This window comes from Pelodiscus sinensis, chromosome 6, assembly GCF_049634645.1.
Source record: "Pelodiscus sinensis isolate JC-2024 chromosome 6, ASM4963464v1, whole genome shotgun sequence".
Lineage (NCBI taxonomy): Eukaryota > Metazoa > Chordata > Testudines > Trionychidae > Pelodiscus > Pelodiscus sinensis.
The window spans coordinates 38,560,039-38,577,098 of NC_134716.1; the positions used below are offsets into that span (position 1 = coordinate 38,560,039).

The 17,060-nt window shown below is 39.4% G+C and overlaps 1 long non-coding RNA gene across 1 annotated transcript in view; it reads left to right on the forward strand.

Moving 5' to 3' along the window:
- LOC142829847 (uncharacterized) overlaps window positions 1-16,051 on the forward strand; it is a 173,636-nt gene extending 157,585 nt beyond the window's left edge. The window contains exons 3-4 of the long non-coding RNA XR_012904703.1: window positions 2,855-2,978; window positions 14,929-16,051. This is a non-coding gene — a long non-coding RNA (uncharacterized LOC142829847). The remainder of the gene's footprint in view (window positions 1-2,854; window positions 2,979-14,928) is intronic.
- The last annotated feature ends 1,009 nt before the right edge of the window (window positions 16,052-17,060 follow it).

Consider the following 17,060-nt stretch of genomic DNA (forward strand, 5'->3'; position numbering starts at 1 on the left):
CTGAACCATAGCAGTGCTTTGATTGGATGTAGAGGGAGTGCCTGGCTCTCACAATGTTGTGTGCAATGACCACGCACCGCACTTCATATGCTCATGCTTTCAGTGTGTGTCACTTTTGTAATACCAATAGAAAAATAATTACAAAAACCAGCAGAATCTGGCAACCATATGTCTTCTGGGCCACAGATGAGAACCCCAATTGGACGAATGCACCCCTTGGGCTGCAGGTTGCCCACTGCTGACCTAAAAATAACAACTGAGGTATCACAAAATGAAACTTAATATAAACCTCATTTATTGGGTGTCTGATACATTGCTCTCTAGTTCCTTATTTTTAAATAAGCTCCCATGAACTGGTGAAACATTAGTAAAAGTATATACAAAATTCAGAATAAATAAATTCTCTGTCATAAATTGTACGAAAATACAGAACATGCTTGGTCTTTGTAGATTCTATTAATAAGGAATATTTTAAAGAACTATTACAACTGCAAAATACTTTACAGATGCATATACACATGTAGTATTCTTACAGGTGACAAAAGTGCTTGGTTAGTTACAAATAAGTTCAGTAACAATAAATTTAAAAGTCCGTTTGAGCTCAGCTGCTGAGAGCTTGAAGTTTACTACCAACTGCTATCTAGGACACAATAAATCATGCAAAGAGGTATCTTAAAGGGCTGAAATGTGCTTTTGCTTTTGTGGCAAAAATAGTTTCACATAAAATACTGACTTTTTATTATAAGATTTGTTGCCATAAACTTTCTGAATCATTTTCTGTTGCATGACTTACCAAGAGTTACCAACATCTATATACCCAGGATTATACAGATGTATAGTTTACCCTGCATCCATTCATTTTATCAATAAAAAGGAAAAAACCCTCATTGTGTTGTATGATAAAACACAAATATAACTTCTACAAAACATACAACCATTATGGAGAACTCTAAGGACTATTTCTGCTGACCATTTAGAGAAAGGAAATTCTTTATTTAGCATTTGATGACATGCATTATAATTCACTAAGTAAAAGAAACAGCAGGATCAGCATTACCCTTTCATCAGAATGCAAATACATTTTGCAAACCGATACATTTTTAATAAACTGTACTGTTTGCTCTATGAACAATGAGACCATTTTCTGAGCAAGTCAGGGTATCCCATTTAGGAAGTTTGTTCCTTCTTTCCTATACTGAAGAACATTAGTCTAGTTTTTCAGAGGAAATCCTACCTAATGAATTTAGAGGGCACAAAACAATGATGTATTTCAAGTATTTCAGCCTTCAGATTAAATTTGCATTCTTTACTTGTGATCCTTTACTAGTCATCTGGACTTGCATGTTTTTCTTTTGAAAGAAATAATATTGTTGCAGAATTTTATGGTTTTGCCCTGTGTGGATATTAGTAAGTCAAGAAAGACTGTTCCTGGGTAGGATTCTAAGCCAGTGTTCAAGGAAATATTAGATCCTGCTTCCATACTCAAAGAAGTGTTGTATGATTAAGAACTTAGACTATCTCCTCAGTTGGCTAACACCCTTGCTGCTGTTTGCAGCATGAACTCAGCTGAGGGTACTTTCTATCTCTTTTTAAAGGAGTAGATGCAAGAGTCCCATCCCATAGCGTTCTAGTTTGCCTATGAAATCATTTCCTAGCCAGAAATATTTATAGAGGAGAGGATGCATTGGCTGCTCTTGAATGAATAGAGTAGGGGCACACAGGCTAAAAACCCAGTCATTTTTGTAAGTCTAAACACAGTCAAATGTCTGAAAAGTGTTTTTTTTTCACATGTCTAATCTATTTACTGAAATGGTTAAAAACTAAACGACATCATGGTTGGAGTCCTGCTGCTATTTTAGGTTTCATGTGAGTTTGGACTCTTGTAAGAATGAGGTTTGATGCAGTGTTTTCCAAGACTGTATCAATGGTGCCAATCTGGGCCAAAAAAGATAATTGTTGAAAGAAACACTGCTTATTTTTAACAAAAACAATAGGACAGTAACACCCTGATCTGCTAAATAATATTAATACTTAACCAACCCTGTCATGCTTGCAAGACCATTAAATATTTAACAGAGGGAATTCATGTTTACTCAGCAAAAGGTCTCCCGCTCCCGTGTTTCTTTTTAATAAATTAGTAAATAAAAAATAGATGAACTGTATTGTACCACAGGGAAGAAGACGAGAAAATCTGTGTTTACAGGACTTCAAAATTAGTGTCTGAGACTGAATGCATTGTGTTGTCCAAGCTTTTTAAGAGCAGGTAGGGAAAAAACAACAGTAGCAGAAAGAACAAAGATTCTCAGTTCTGCTGATTTTTAGAATGCAAAGGTCTCCTGTCCAGGTTTAAATTATTTGAAGCTATCCTGACCCCCCTCCCCCCCCCACCCCCTCCAAAAATAAAATAAAATAAAGTGAGAGGAAATGTTATCTATGAATAGTCAGCAAATGAATGAAGACTTGTATCGTTTTGTTTTGCCTTCTAGATTTAAATAGTATACTGTATTGTGGCTTTGGTTGCTCTCATGGCACTGGTGTGCAGTACATTAGCAGACAAATACATTGTATATTAGGTCCATGCCCATTCTCTTCTAAGACTTCCGCTCCTGAATACTTTTGCCTTATTACCAATAATGCCATTTTTTTTCTGTCCCCCTGGAACTTTACATAGTTTTAGTCAACTTACTCCACTTATTTTCCCTTATAAACTCTTTTGATGGAATGATATTGCAAATTGTTTCCCTCAGTTTAAAAAAAAAAGTCCAGGAGGGGTTAATATAAATGAGTTTTTAACCTAAACAAGAGGGCCAGACAGTGCTGAATCTTATTAGAATCACACTTGATTTTTGCCTAGAAAAAGTGGCCCATGTGTTTGCATCCTGTGGTGCGGTTTGGTTTTACGTGGGGCTCAACATGCGGCCTGCAGATGGGATCCTTTGAACATGGCCTCCAGTTGGAACACATTCCGCTTCAGCACAGTGAGTCAATATAGTGGTCTTCTGTTGATATATGCGGTATAGTAGTTAAATTCCTGGACTGTCATTGCTCATTAAAAGTGATGTCATGTGGGTGGAAATCAGGTAAATATTACATTTTATTAACATCAACAGAACTGACTTAAATGGGGCTTGCGTGTTGTGTAGTTTTGCCTTAATCTTTGTATTTATGCCTGTCAGTGTGAAAAAAGCTATTTGCATGTATACAACCATGCTTATACAATCAAATTGCAGCCCTTGGCATGTGCTGAGAGTATCATTGTGGCCCCCGGGGCTTCTAAAGTAGAGTAGTCCTGGCCTAGAAGTCACTTTTAAAAAAAATTCTCCTTTACATTTTTGCTTGTGGTTTAAATTCCAATTTATGTTTTTCTTTAACTATACAATGATTATTTTTCATATTCTGAGTTTCTGTGGACTGGGAAGGTGAGCAGAGGGAGCCAGTTGTCTGATACAGGTCAAGCATGATGGCTCAGAAAACACAGAACAAACAGGAAGCATTGAGTATTGGTGTGTGTTATTGTGTCATGCAAGTGGGAGACTGTGCATATTCTGGATATTTGCATATGCTAATAAAGCCATGAGCTTTACCATGCACACTGTGACAGAGTATGCTATTTTAGAATAGTCTACTCACCGTGACTCTTGGCAATTCTACAGTCTAATACTCCCTTGAGTACTTGGTTGCATTCTGGTCCTGCTATACTGCTTGGGAAAGATGTTCCCTTCAGTCACATCCTGAAAGCACAGCCACACGGTACAGAGTATTACACTGCCTTAAGGGCCAAATTATAATAGCAATTGTTAGACTGGCTCAAAGCTAAAGCTTATCTAGTGCAGTAGCACGTCTCTGACAGTTGCCAGTGCCAGATGCTTCAGAACAAGGTGCAAAACTCCTGCAAGTGTGAGGTAATCTGCCCTTTGCATTTGGTCTCATTCTGGCCTCAGAATTGGAGACCATCTTAAATTGTATTGCATTGTAATAGTAAGCTCGCTTTAAATTGTGGCCAGAATTTGTTTGGTGATCTATGGATCCATATAACACCGAGTTAGATATTGTCTTACGGATTCCAATTTTGCAACGTTCAAAAGTAACTAACTATCCAGTGAGGAGGTGCTATTTAAAGGTCTGATTTTCTAAGGTGTATGAAATTGAAGCTTGAGTGCTTGCTTAAAAATGTATATATAAAAATATATATATAATGCTGCCCCTTGGGTAGGGAGGGCTTCAGCCTGGCCCCGCTGCTGCTTGGCCCTGGAGCTCCCAGGACAACAGGACAAAAATTGTGCTTGCCCATTGACAGTGTGAAGTCATGTTGCTTAAATGTTGAGGGCAGTAGACTATACTTGGTATCCTTCCTCCACCCCCTAATTCTCCCCACGCACTATACATAACGCAGTCTTCCAGCTATGTAGTTGCTTTAGTCTTGATACATATGTTGGGGCTAGAGAGCACATCCCTAGGGCACAGTGGGTTGCAGCACATTTCATCACTAGCAAACGTCCTTATCCTTGGGCTTTGTTCACTTTTAAAGTAGAAAATCAGGCCAATTCCTGATGATGCTTTTGTAGCCTTATTGACTTCAGACCAGGATCTGGGAGAACAGTTTTTTGCACACGTGTCAGATTCAACAGTAAGTAGCAGCAGAACACACATGAGCTATTAAATAAAAGGAGATTTTAAACTGTCTCATCTTCATTTCAGTGGAACGCTATTTCACAGAATATATTCTGAATTAAGATACTCATCTATATTCGGCTTAATTAAATATTTAAACAAATGTCATCCAGATATTATTTCTACTCCTACAATTTTCCATAACCCTCTGCAGATTTAGCTAATTTTTAAAATTTCTGTTGACTTTTTGGAAACTTAACACTACTGTTTTATGCTATACTTTAACGCACCTTCATATTTTCTCCTTTCCTTAGCAGCAAAAGCTTTGTCACCTTCAGAGATGAATTAGTAATTGTTCACTGCATTTGGCATCTATGTGGTAATTAAAAGCTTGTATATTCAGGATGAAATTTGATGGTCCCTACTGTCAAGTAAGCTATTTATGGGTCCTTCCATTTTTTTTATCCGAAGGAAAATGTGAATGCTTTCTTAATGTGATATTCACATATCTTATTTCTAGGATAGATATCTAGATGATTCTGTGGAGAAAATGGTGAAAGTGAAATAGTAGGATCCTTGTAAATATCTAAGTAGGGTGCATGGATAGAAAAATAATGCAAGGAAGGTAAAGTGGTGGTAGAGGCCTTCATTAAAAGGTAGGTAGTAAAATTCTTCTCATTGTCTTAGAATAGTGCCTGTCCCAGCTCCTCACTGCAGTGTCAGTAATAAGAGTCCAAAATAGCTCTCTCTGAAATCAATGGAAAGAATCCTATTGATTTAATGGGAGTTTGTACCAGAGCCTGTGTGTTTGGACAGACAAGTTAGTATTTTCAAGTTCAAGACAAAAACCACTTCTAGGCTTAAGAGCTACCAGCCTAACTGAAAACCAGAATTTAATTTCACTAATGGAGAGTTGCACAATATATTCAGACATCTTCCACCATCTATATTCAAAGAGATTATATTTTAAATACTGGATCCTCCTATTTTTATCTTCTTCCATATAGACAAATGTGTATTTCTTTAGAGAAACTTACAAATGTGGAGCAATGTTTAACAGATGAAATAACATCTTAAAAGGAAAGATTCTCTTTAGAGCTATCTTTAAGTGTAGGAAAACTGTGGTGCAACAAAACACAGAGAAAGCTATACTTTAGCTACTAAGTTTACTCCACAGCCTTTTAGGTGTCCTAGGAGCTTGCATTAACAATATATACAGCAATTTTGGCTGATCAACTAATTAACTCACTGGAAAATACTGTTGCCCATTTTCATATATAGGTTAGGGAAGAATTTAGAGACAGGGGAACTCATGCCTTTTTACATATCTTGAGTAGCTTAACTGGAAAATATAGCTCTGCTAATCAATTAATCCCAAAATGCATGTATTAAATGGGAAATCTAAATATAAATTTGCCAAAAGCAATTAAAGGAAACAACTGGTGTTATGGTGAAATCACTTATTAATTCACAAAAGCCCAACCTGTTGAGTGACATTAGCCTTCTCTCATGTTTTTGTAGTGTTTTTATGTAAAGGAATGCACTGTTGTGCATGTGGAGGCTTTTTTGCTTTAAAAAGATCACCCGGAAGGGGAAGGTGGGCTCCCTGCTTGTTATGCTTGCCAACCCCCCTCTTTGGGAGTAGGCATCTCTGGCTCTCCCCCAACCACCGGGGAGGGCCTGGCCAAAGCTTGGTAGCCCTGGCCTGCCTCAGCTGTCTCCCCCCAGCTGCCTGGCCAGCCCTGGCTTCTCTCCCCCCAGCTGCTGGGAGTTAGACTGCACTGAGGCTACGGTAGGCCTGGCTCTCTCCCTCTGGCTTCTGGGGGCTTGGACTGGGCCAAGGCCGCAGCTGGGCCAGTTCTCTCCCTTTGGCTGCGAGGGGAGAACGTACACAGCTCCTCCCCGTCCCGTGATGGGGGAGGCCTTGCAGCTCCAGAATCCTCTCCGCCTAGGAGAGTGTGCAGCTCCCAACTCCCCGGGAGAGGGGAGGCCACGAGTCTCCAGCCTGCCTGAGTGCTGGGGAAGGCAGGAGGAGGCAGGGCGGCGGAGGCAGAGAGAGGGGCTGAGGGACACAGAATGACGTTATGCTGTTGTCCTGCAGGAAACTTTATACATATAATGTGTGAGAGAGAGAATGAAAATATCTTAGTCACATTTTCCTCACAAGTGATTCCATTTTTATTTACTGTGCTTGAGGAATGTCAAGCTCCATAGCAATTCTTTGGCACATTGGTCTGGTTCTGTCCCCCGCCTCATAACATAGCTAGTCATGTATATCTGTGCAAAGGAGGTGTAAAAGGCTACCAAATAAGAGTGGTAGCATGTAAATTCATTTTCCATAGGTGTAAATGACAGCACAAGATGCAAAGGCTGTGGAGAATCAGGCCCATTATGCTTATGTGCCATATTCTGATTTAAAAAGTGGCACTCTTTATAAATAAAGGAACCTAATGTGATACTATATTGCTGTAATTGCCCCCCACCCACCCACACACACACACACACTGCAAATTTCATTTCTTTAACTACTCAGCTGGAATTTCCACATTTGCACAGGCCCTCTCTGTGTCAGATGAAGGGTTTTCTTTGTTGGTTTTTGTTGGTTTTTGCTGTGGAGGACGTGGCCAATAATCTGTATACAGTATATAATAAGTTTATAGGCTACAGAGTCTCCATTGTCAATTAACTGGATTTTTACTATGGAATGTCACTGTACCAGATACCTCAGACTAAGTCATGATCAAAGCAAAGGGCACCTTTGAGTTTCCTTTTATTGAGGAAAACAAGAGTGGTGGTGGTGTAGAAAATAAAACCCAGGATTAATTAGGTCAATGCTTGTGGCCTTCAAATTTGCTAGTCTTTTTTACTCAGTAGACTTCAATACAGAGATGTTAAAAATGGCACTGTAAAAGCGTAATCACTAATAGCAGTGGAGTATCTTCCAGAGCCTGAAGTATGGGGAAAAGAATCATTGGAGTGCTGATGTGGACAACAGTCACTTGTAAATTTTCCTTGGAATACTCTTGAATCTTCATTGTGAGAGGTGAACAGCTTTGTAGATAAGAATTCTATTATGGCAGTATTGGTTCTAATACATTTTTCAGCAGCAAAATGTCTTCGTACCACTAAACAACACCTACTTGCAAGTGAAAAGGGAACAAAAGCTCATAAAACTGCAATAAAATATTTATTTCTCTTCAGCAATAGGATTAATTTTATCACTGTAGATTTATGACCCTGGAAATTCTTTGCTGGATATTTAATATATCAAAATAGCAGAGCAAGGAATCTCTGCTAGAAAATGCTTTGTGAAACTTGTGATTTACTGGAGAGAACAGATTTCATTTTTTCATAGAACTTAATAAAGCAACAGAAAAATTGAATTAGTTTGGCATAAAGTTTAATTGGCTGACAAATTTGATACTGCTATTATGTTACTGTTTATGTTCAGAATATATCCAATGTACATCTCTCCCCCACCCCCAGTCTAATTGAGGATGAAGAACTTCTTCAAAAAATGGGAATGTTTACTTGCTCATGGTCTGTTCAAAGATCAAAGGTGCTGGATAACCCCGTTCCTATTTCTTTTCAGAGGTGGCCTTCTTTGGAATACCAGAAGTCCAACACCTTCAATGAATAGAAGATATTTGCTAGTGGTTCAGAACTTTTTCAACCCTTTTATAGCTAAAATAGCCCAACTGCAGAGCACCATAAAAAGAACCAAATAAATCTACAGTTTTCAGTGTTAGTGTTTTATAATAATTATTGCATTTGTTAATTATATTTTTCCCTACCCCTTTTGCCTAGAAGATAACTTTTTGAGTGTAAGAAAGAATAGTACTGTATATCAGTAATACCATATGTATGCACCTAAAAACGCATATGAAAGCCTTCTTAACACTTGGTGGTTAATCATCGCTGTAGCTGAATCCATGCAAAATCTAGACTTTGTTTCACAATGTAATGTCTCAGTGTACACAGTACCTATGACCTGGTTGGGGGTGAAATTGTTGGCCCATGGAAGTCAATGAAAGTTTAGCCATTGATGTCTATGTGGGACAGGATTTCACCCTGGCTGTGTCTACACTAGCATGAATTTCCGGAACTGCTTAAAATGGAATACTATTCTGTTTTCAGTTTTTCAGGAAAAGGAGCGTCTTCATTGGCAGGCTGCTTTTCCGGGAAAGCCCTCTTTCCGGAAAAGTGTCTGTGGCCAATGTAGACGCGCTTTTCCGGAAAAGAGCCCCGATCGCTATTTTTTGCGATCGGGGCTTTTTTCCGGAAAAGACTACTGGGCTGTCTACACTGGCCCTTTTCCAGAACAGTGTTCCGGAATAAGGACTTATGCCCGAGCGGAAGCAGAATAGTTTTTCCGGAATAGTGGCTGATTTTGTACAGTAGAGCGTCGTTGCTTTTTCGGAAATTCAAGGGCCAGTGTAGACAGCTCGCTGTTTATTCCGGAAAAGCAGCTGATTTTCCGGAATAAGTGGCCCAGTGTAGACACAGCCCCTGAGTATAAACCAAGAGTAGGCAAAGTGTCTTATGAGCTACATGTGGCTCTTTTACAATTCAAGTATGGCTCACAAAGCCCCCCCTATGCTCCTCGCATTCCCTGCCTACCAGATGAGTTGGGGGAGGGGAGGAGAAGGGGAAGCTTAGGACTTTTCTGCACTGCTGCAAGATGGTGGGGCTATGGGTTTCTGCCCAGCAGGGATGAGGGTTTTACTCCCATCAGATGTGTCTGTCAGGGTGTGGGGATTCAGCAGGAGTGGGACTGCAGCCCCTACACCTTCTCCTCCTCCCCCCCATGCCTCCTATAGGGCTGAAGCCCTGAGCACCAGCTGATGCCTCCCATGGAAGCTGGAGCCGCAAGTCCTGCCCCCATGTCCTACAGGGCTAGAACTCTGAGTGCCATGAAGCACACCCTGGCTCTTGAATTTGTGGACTGCCATATGTGGCTCACAGGGTAAGCAAGTTTTGCTACCCTCAGTATAGACACAGTCTTAGGGTACGTCTAGACTACATGCCTCTGTCGCCAGAGGCATGTAGATTAGGCTACCAGACATAGGAAAATGAAGCGGCGATTTAAATAATCGACGCTTCATTTAAATTTACATGGCTGCCGCGCTGAGCCGACAAACAGCTGATCAGCTGTTTGTCGGCTCAGCGCGATAGTCTGGACGCGCGGGTGTCGACATCAAAGGTATTTGTCGACCACCCAGGTAAACCTCATCCCAGGAGGCATACCTGGGTGGTCGACAAATACCTTTGATGTAGACACCCGTGCGTCCAGACTATCGCGCTGAGCCGACAAACAGCTGATCAGCTGCTTGTCGGCTCAGCGCGGCAGCCATGTAAATTTAAATGAAGCAGCGATTATTTAAATCTCCGCTTCATTTTCCTATGTCTGGTAGCCTAATCTACATGCCTCTGGCGACAGCGGCATGTAGTCTAGACGTACCCTTAGTATGGATAAGTGAGTAACACAGTATTGAAAAAACTCTTCTAAATCTGTCTGTTTGGTTAGGGTGTATAAATGTTCTAAAACTTGTTTATATATAATGGACTATGTGGAGCATCCTCCTTTAATAGCTGATCCACAACTAATGAACAGCTTTCTGCTAACTGGCAATGCTATTCTTGCTTTTATTGCTCAAGAACTAGACATGTATGCTGAAGGCCAAGCCATGCTCATGATAGGGATACAGGCAGTATAGATGAACATAATAGAAATTGGGTATGTCTTTATATACTCTTTAAAAGAAAACTATGAAAATTATGCACAAAATGAACTAAATTTTAAGAGCATAATTATGGTTACAGTGTTAAACACTGGAAGTTACAAAATGCCAGAATTAATGTTGCTTGGGCAGGAGATCTAAAATCATATATTCTTTCTAGTGCTTATTAGTTTATTGGTACATTGCACAATTTTTCAAAATTAGTTATATGTAGGCAACTTACTTTGAACCTGGGAAGTCTAACAATTAGACAATGCTGATGTTTCAATCTACTGAAAAACTTAAGCAAACCCTTGCTCACTGAATTCATTATTACTGTTGAGAAATAATGCAGCTTGATTTTTTTTTCATCAAATGTAAAGCATTTCTAGGTCAGGGGTCCTGAGATGATAGGTTCTTTGACATATTTATTTGTCTAATTCATATAATTGGAGTATTAAAATGAACAAATTAAAAATAAGCAGCCACGGGGTGCTGGATCAACAGGCGCTTTAACAGCTTTTTCAGTTTCCTCATACAATTATTGGGAATTCATGTTTAATTAGCATAAAATGCATTAGTAACAATTAAACAAAGTTGAGGTCAACAAATTAACCTTTTTTAATTTAAAATTGACTTTTTAATTTTAGAGTACTATCATCCCAGAAGAAAATCCCATTTGATTAAAATGGGATCTTCTGATCCAATTGTAATACAACAAGACTTCCCCCACCTTTTCTCTTAAGTGTGAAGATTCAGTGCCAAGAACGGATGCACATACAATTTTAAACTGCTTGCTGGACTTCTTGCTAAATGGAATGAGTGACACTTACATAGCTGCTCTATTTCCTAATCCCACATCATGTACATCAATTGTAAGGGGTTAAGAGCCCATTAAATTCTCTTCTTGATCCATAAGCTTCTTTGCAGTTCCTCTTCCATGTAGGGAAGAAAATTTCTTGAAGGTTAGCCTGTAAGGATTACTGTACACCTGAAAAAATCCTTGACTGATGTCCTGAAACATAGGGTCACTTTAATTATCTATTGATGAAAAAGTCTGTGGTTTGACTTCAGACTTAAGGTGTTATACATTGTAAGAAACACCTTAGGAACCCATGAAATACTAGCTTTTGGATTCAAATTTAAGAGGTTGTTGAGTTTCTTCTAAGCCTGTCTTTTTCTTACAGTGCTTTTGTGTGAATCATTATTACTGACTTTGGAAATGAAGAGCCTAGTTTTTATGGGTGGAAACATAAAATGCAGGGACAGTGGATACAATCTGTGGAGACTGCAAAACTGAAAATAAGAGGATCCATAGCTTATGCTTACTACTTTGTGAGCCATTAGCAGGTACAAGAGCCACAAATTAACAGAGACAATAAAATGGTGGTGGTAGAGCAGGGTGGGAAAGATTTAAAAAAAGGCAATGAGACATATGGTCACCTGTAACAGAATAGGCAAAACATATTCCAGTGAGGTTTAATATCGAGAGAAAGTGGATACCCCTAGTTTATATGCTTCAATTATTCCAGAACATTAGAAACAGAAAGGGAGAAGTTTGGCCAAATAACATTGTGGTTGAGAAGTGGAGGATAGTATGACTGTTACAGAATAATAGAAATATAGAGCTGGAAGGGACCTTGAGACAATGTCTAGTTCAGTTGCCTACACTGCCTACAGTGGGGTGTGCTCCGGGTGTCACCGAGAGTTAGTAGCTCTGGCCCCACCCCTTCTGAGAGAGCACAGAGCTGTGCCCTCCACCCTGGGGCCCAGCGTGGCTACGGCTCCCCTGCTCTAACAAATATGAATATTGTTCTCTTCCCCCTGCCAGTCTTCTTTTATCAAGACAGAACATACTCAGTCTTTCTAAACTTTTTATCATTTTTGTTGCTCTGTTACAGACTCTCTGCAGTTTGTTCAAATCTTTTGTAAAGTATGGCACTCAGAAATGGAACCTGTTCTCTAGCTGAGGCTTCATATGTGCTGAGTAGGAGGGGATATTAGCTGCTGTGTTTCACATACGACACTCCTGTTTATACACCCTGATTGATACTTGCCTTTTTTTGCAACTGCATCATATGGTTTACTTGTATTCAGATTGTGATCCACTATCACTGTGATTGTCAACCTTTCCATACTACTGTACTCCTTTCAGGAGTTAGATTTGTCTTGCATACCTCCAAGTTTCACTGTTATTAAGCAAGCAAAAAATTTCTTGCTTACAAAATCAGACACAAACAAACAAAATGTCTCAGCCTCCCCAAATACTGAAACATTGCTTTTTCATGTTGTCTGGATTAATTTTTGTTTGTTCTGACTTGGCTCTTTGCTGGCACTTTTTGTGTTGTCTGTTGTACAACTAGGCAAATATGTACCCCTTGGATGACCTCTTTGTTCTTCCCCAGGGGTACACATACTTAGCATTGAAAAGCACTGCACTATAACCTTCAGATCCTTTTCAACAGTATCAGATGCAACTGGTAAATGGGGCCACATGGGGCCCTGGACATGTGATTCTCTCTCCCCCCTCCCCCCGTCTAGGGAAGGGCTGGGACAACCCTCTCTACCTAAGGCCCCCCAACTCTGCTCTGGCTCCTTCCCTGCCTCTTCTACTGAATGCTGCTGTCTTGCTGTGCTTTCTCCACTTCTGGTGGTAAGTTTTTTGGGGGGGCAGACCCCTCCTGTTGGTGCCAGTCCTTCTCCCTGCTAGTTCTCCTGCCCTTGGCCTTTGGGGCCATGTGACTTCTTCCCCCCTCCAAACACACATTGCTCTAGAGCAATACTGCTACATGGGCAGTTATTCGCCATTTCTTTGTTAGGGATTTGATTATTGTCTTACTAATTGCTAAATTTAAATTTATCTTGATTTTTAGAACAATTTTCTCTCTTGTTAAGGTCACTTCGAATTCAAATTCTGTCCTCCAAAGTGCTTGCAACCCTTCCTAGATTGGTGTCATCTGCAAATTTTTATCAGTCTGTTTTCTACTCCATTTATCCAAATTGTTCATGAAAATATGGACAGTAGTGCCAAATCGAGGATGGAACCCCTCTGCTCCCAGGTCTACTTGATATAGCCTCCTACTCCAACAATGAACCCTTTGCTCACTATACTTTGAGTATGGTTTTCAACTACTTGTTTGCCCACCTTCCAGTAATTTCATCTAAACCCTAATCCTCTAGTTTAATTGAGAGAATGTCATGTGGGACTGTCAAAAGCCTTACTAAAATCAAGCTACATGTCTACTGCTTCCCCTGCCCAATAATCCTGTCAAAGAAGAAAATTAGATTGGTTTGGCATGATTTTGTTCTTGACAAATCCATGTTGGCTATACTTCATAATTCTATTATCCTCTTCGTGCTTATAACTTCATTGATTTGTTTCAGTATATTTCTAACTACAAAATAATGATAACTGGTATATGCTTTCCTTATATACCTTTTGAAAGAAAGTAGAGTCCACAAAATCAAAATTTTGTGTGAGGAAAATTTCAATGTTGCAGAAAACTTTTTTTTTACAGAAAAAAAAATGAAAATATTGCATTTTCGGTCAGGATGTCAGAAATCAAAACATTATGGTTTGATAACCAAACCAGAAACATTTAATGTAGGGTCATTTTAACATTAATCAGCCTCCCTGAGCTTCTGTGGTGCTGTATGACAGTTATAGTTTGAGTACCTTGTATATCCATTCTCCTTTACGGGGTTGGCTCTGTCTCTCAAGACATACCATGATCTCCCATGTGGCTGAACCATTCTGGTGGATAATGGGAATGCATCAAGTAATCCCCCTGAGGAGACAACCCAAGAGATGCAAATAGCAAGTAACTCCTGTGAGGTACAACAGTACCTTAAGAAGACACAGATAAATGCCAAACTAAGCCACAATGAGGTCTTTTGACATTTTAGAATAAAAATGTTCAGTACTTGCCATTCTGTGAACATTTTTTGTTATTTTACATTTTATTCCAGTGCAATGAGAAAACAAGTGTTTACATAGCTGAATTTCCTGCAGGATGAAATTTCCACCACCACCACCACCAAAAAGAAAGAGTTGCTTAGAGTGGCATAAAGGAATATGATTAATAGGATGAAAATAAATGTATTAAATAAATAAAATATGCACTCAAAATTAGGAACAATAGTCTAAACATGAGATATGTTAGGCTAACAAAAAGGTTGACAAATCCATCAGCAGAGTCATTCCAAAAGAACTTGTCAAAACATTGAAGAAACTTCGAATCAACATTGGCAGGAGCATTAGCTAATTAACAGGTGTCTTATGGTTTGCGTTCATTGTTGGCTTTTATCTGTTGATAACCTATATAAATTTGCCAATGTTGATAATTATATGACCTCCAAAACTGAGAACTGTTCTGTTCTAAACCATTTCCCTTCAAAAAGTAACCAGGAGTGTCATGACATGTCTTTGTTTTTTACCTTACACAGAAATCAGGACAGCAAATGTTTAGGTTGAAACACATGTTTTAAGATACAGCATATAAAAAGCTTTCTAACATCATATAATACTATGCAAACTGGCATTTCTTGGAGTTTGGCACATTCTAACATCAGATTTGTTCTCATTTTCAAATCTCAGTGAGATCTACGAAACAAGCTAAGTTTGAAGACAATTGACTCAACATCTGAAGCTTGTAATTAGTTTCAGATTCTGGATCCTTCAACTTGAAATGCTAAACTTACATTGGTAAATTCTATTTTTTTTTCCATTTGAAACAATCCTGTTTAACACTGCTAACATTGTGCATAGAAAGTAAAAATTAAAAAAAAAAAAGATAAGGCACTATTTTAGGGTCTTTTTTTATTCAACAATGTTTCAATCCTCTATTCAGAGTTAGTGTTTTCTTATTTGTTACTTCCTTATGATATTTGTTTCTTTGCTCAAGTAATATCAATTCATTCTTCAAACATTTGAATGGCACTGTTTTTGTGTAGCAGTAACAACATACTTCAGTAACACTTTCACACACAAGCATCTTGGCTTATGCATCAGTATGGTTGATTACCTCCACTAAGGGAATTGTGCTAGTTAGTTAACTGCTAATGAAGGACCAGCAGGAGGCAGTCCAAAACATTACATTTTGTGTTCACTGAAATAGTGACGATTGTTTTTGTTTTGTTTTTTTTAATTGGAGGCCAAGATTTAAAGAAAATGGCTACCTTAAATTAGCCTACTAAATCTGTTTTGATGCATCTAAGTAAGTAGCTTGATTTTTTTTTGAAGAGCTATGCATCCAGCAGCTTCCATTGATACCATTTGCTTAATGTGAATAAATGAAGTACTAGAACACTATTCCGTTAATTAAATTTTCTTTCATTAGCTTTGATGGTGTTTCATGCCCACTGGCAACCCTACTCATATGAGGTCAAGGTAGGCCTCCTAGCACATCTTAGGCTTCAGCTTGGGCTTTTGCACTCAGTGTTGGTATGTTTGAGAGAGGGAACACAGGACTGTGAGAACAGTCTCTAGACCAACCTTCTGAGATTTTTGTGTTGAGGATGGTCGCACTGACAAGAAAGAATGTAACAATAACCCTCAATCCTGGCCTAAGAAAAAATATAGCTGGCAGCAAGCCACAGTTGATCTACTGCCCCTTGTCCTTACTAAGACTCCAGAGCTCCCTTGTTCTTTTGGCAATTAACTGGGCCAACCCAGCCCTACCTCTTAATCATGCCTGGGCCTGATGACATAAAACAAAAACACACCCTAATTTGTAAAGCAAGCTAGTGCTGACCCAGGGCAGCTTTAAGCTGGCTAGGCTAGTGGTTTCATTGCCTCAAACTTTTACATGCTCCCCTGGCCCCCAAATTCCACCTTGGGATACACTTAACCAGCACTCCCCAGCTGTTTTTCAAATTTTCTATAGAAGAAGGATCCTGTAAACAACCAAAGTTGGGGTCTGCAGTGTACATAATAACTGGCTCAATGACCCTACCGATGTACCTCATTTTTTTTCCTTTTCTGTGCTGGAAACTTGATAAACAAGGAAGGTTGGACATCTTTCATCCGGTGCCCTTGGGATGTGACCAGCCCCAAACCAGAGAATTTTCCGGGCCAAAGAAGGTTCCCGGCTGCAACCCCCACCTGCCGCTTCTGCATAGAGAGCCATCTAACCTAGCTAATAGGACATGCCAGGGAGAGTGAGATATCTAAGACCCTCCTCTCAAAAGGACTTAGATGCCAAACTGAGTTGGAGAGAGGCATCTATCTCTATGTGGGATTCACAGATGTGAATGTTCTCCTGCAGGTGGGCACTGAAGCTGTCATAGTGGAGGGGCAGCCCCGTGTAACCTTTGGCACAATGATTAGGGTACTCATGGAAAGCTAATAAAGTGTGGGTTCCTGGAGAGATTTAGCAGAAGGAATTTTAGGCACCTCCATGTGTTTAGGCAGGTGAAGCAGGAGTTTTGTGAATACCAATGGCACCAAAAATGCCAGTTTCCTAAAGCTGTTTGCAAATGTAACACACCAGCCTTACAATACCAAGCAATGTAATTCCTAATTAACGCCCTTAAAAAATTCTTTGTTTTGTTATTATAGAAACATAAAAAATACAAAGTTGTAAACAAAAATAAATGCACAAGATGGACTATATAAATAACAAAATTGAATGTCCATTGTTTGTAAAACTTGGAACCAAGTAAAAAGTGATACAAACAAGCAAGCTCCTCTGAATTCAGAGCGATCATTCAGGATCTAATTAATTGAAG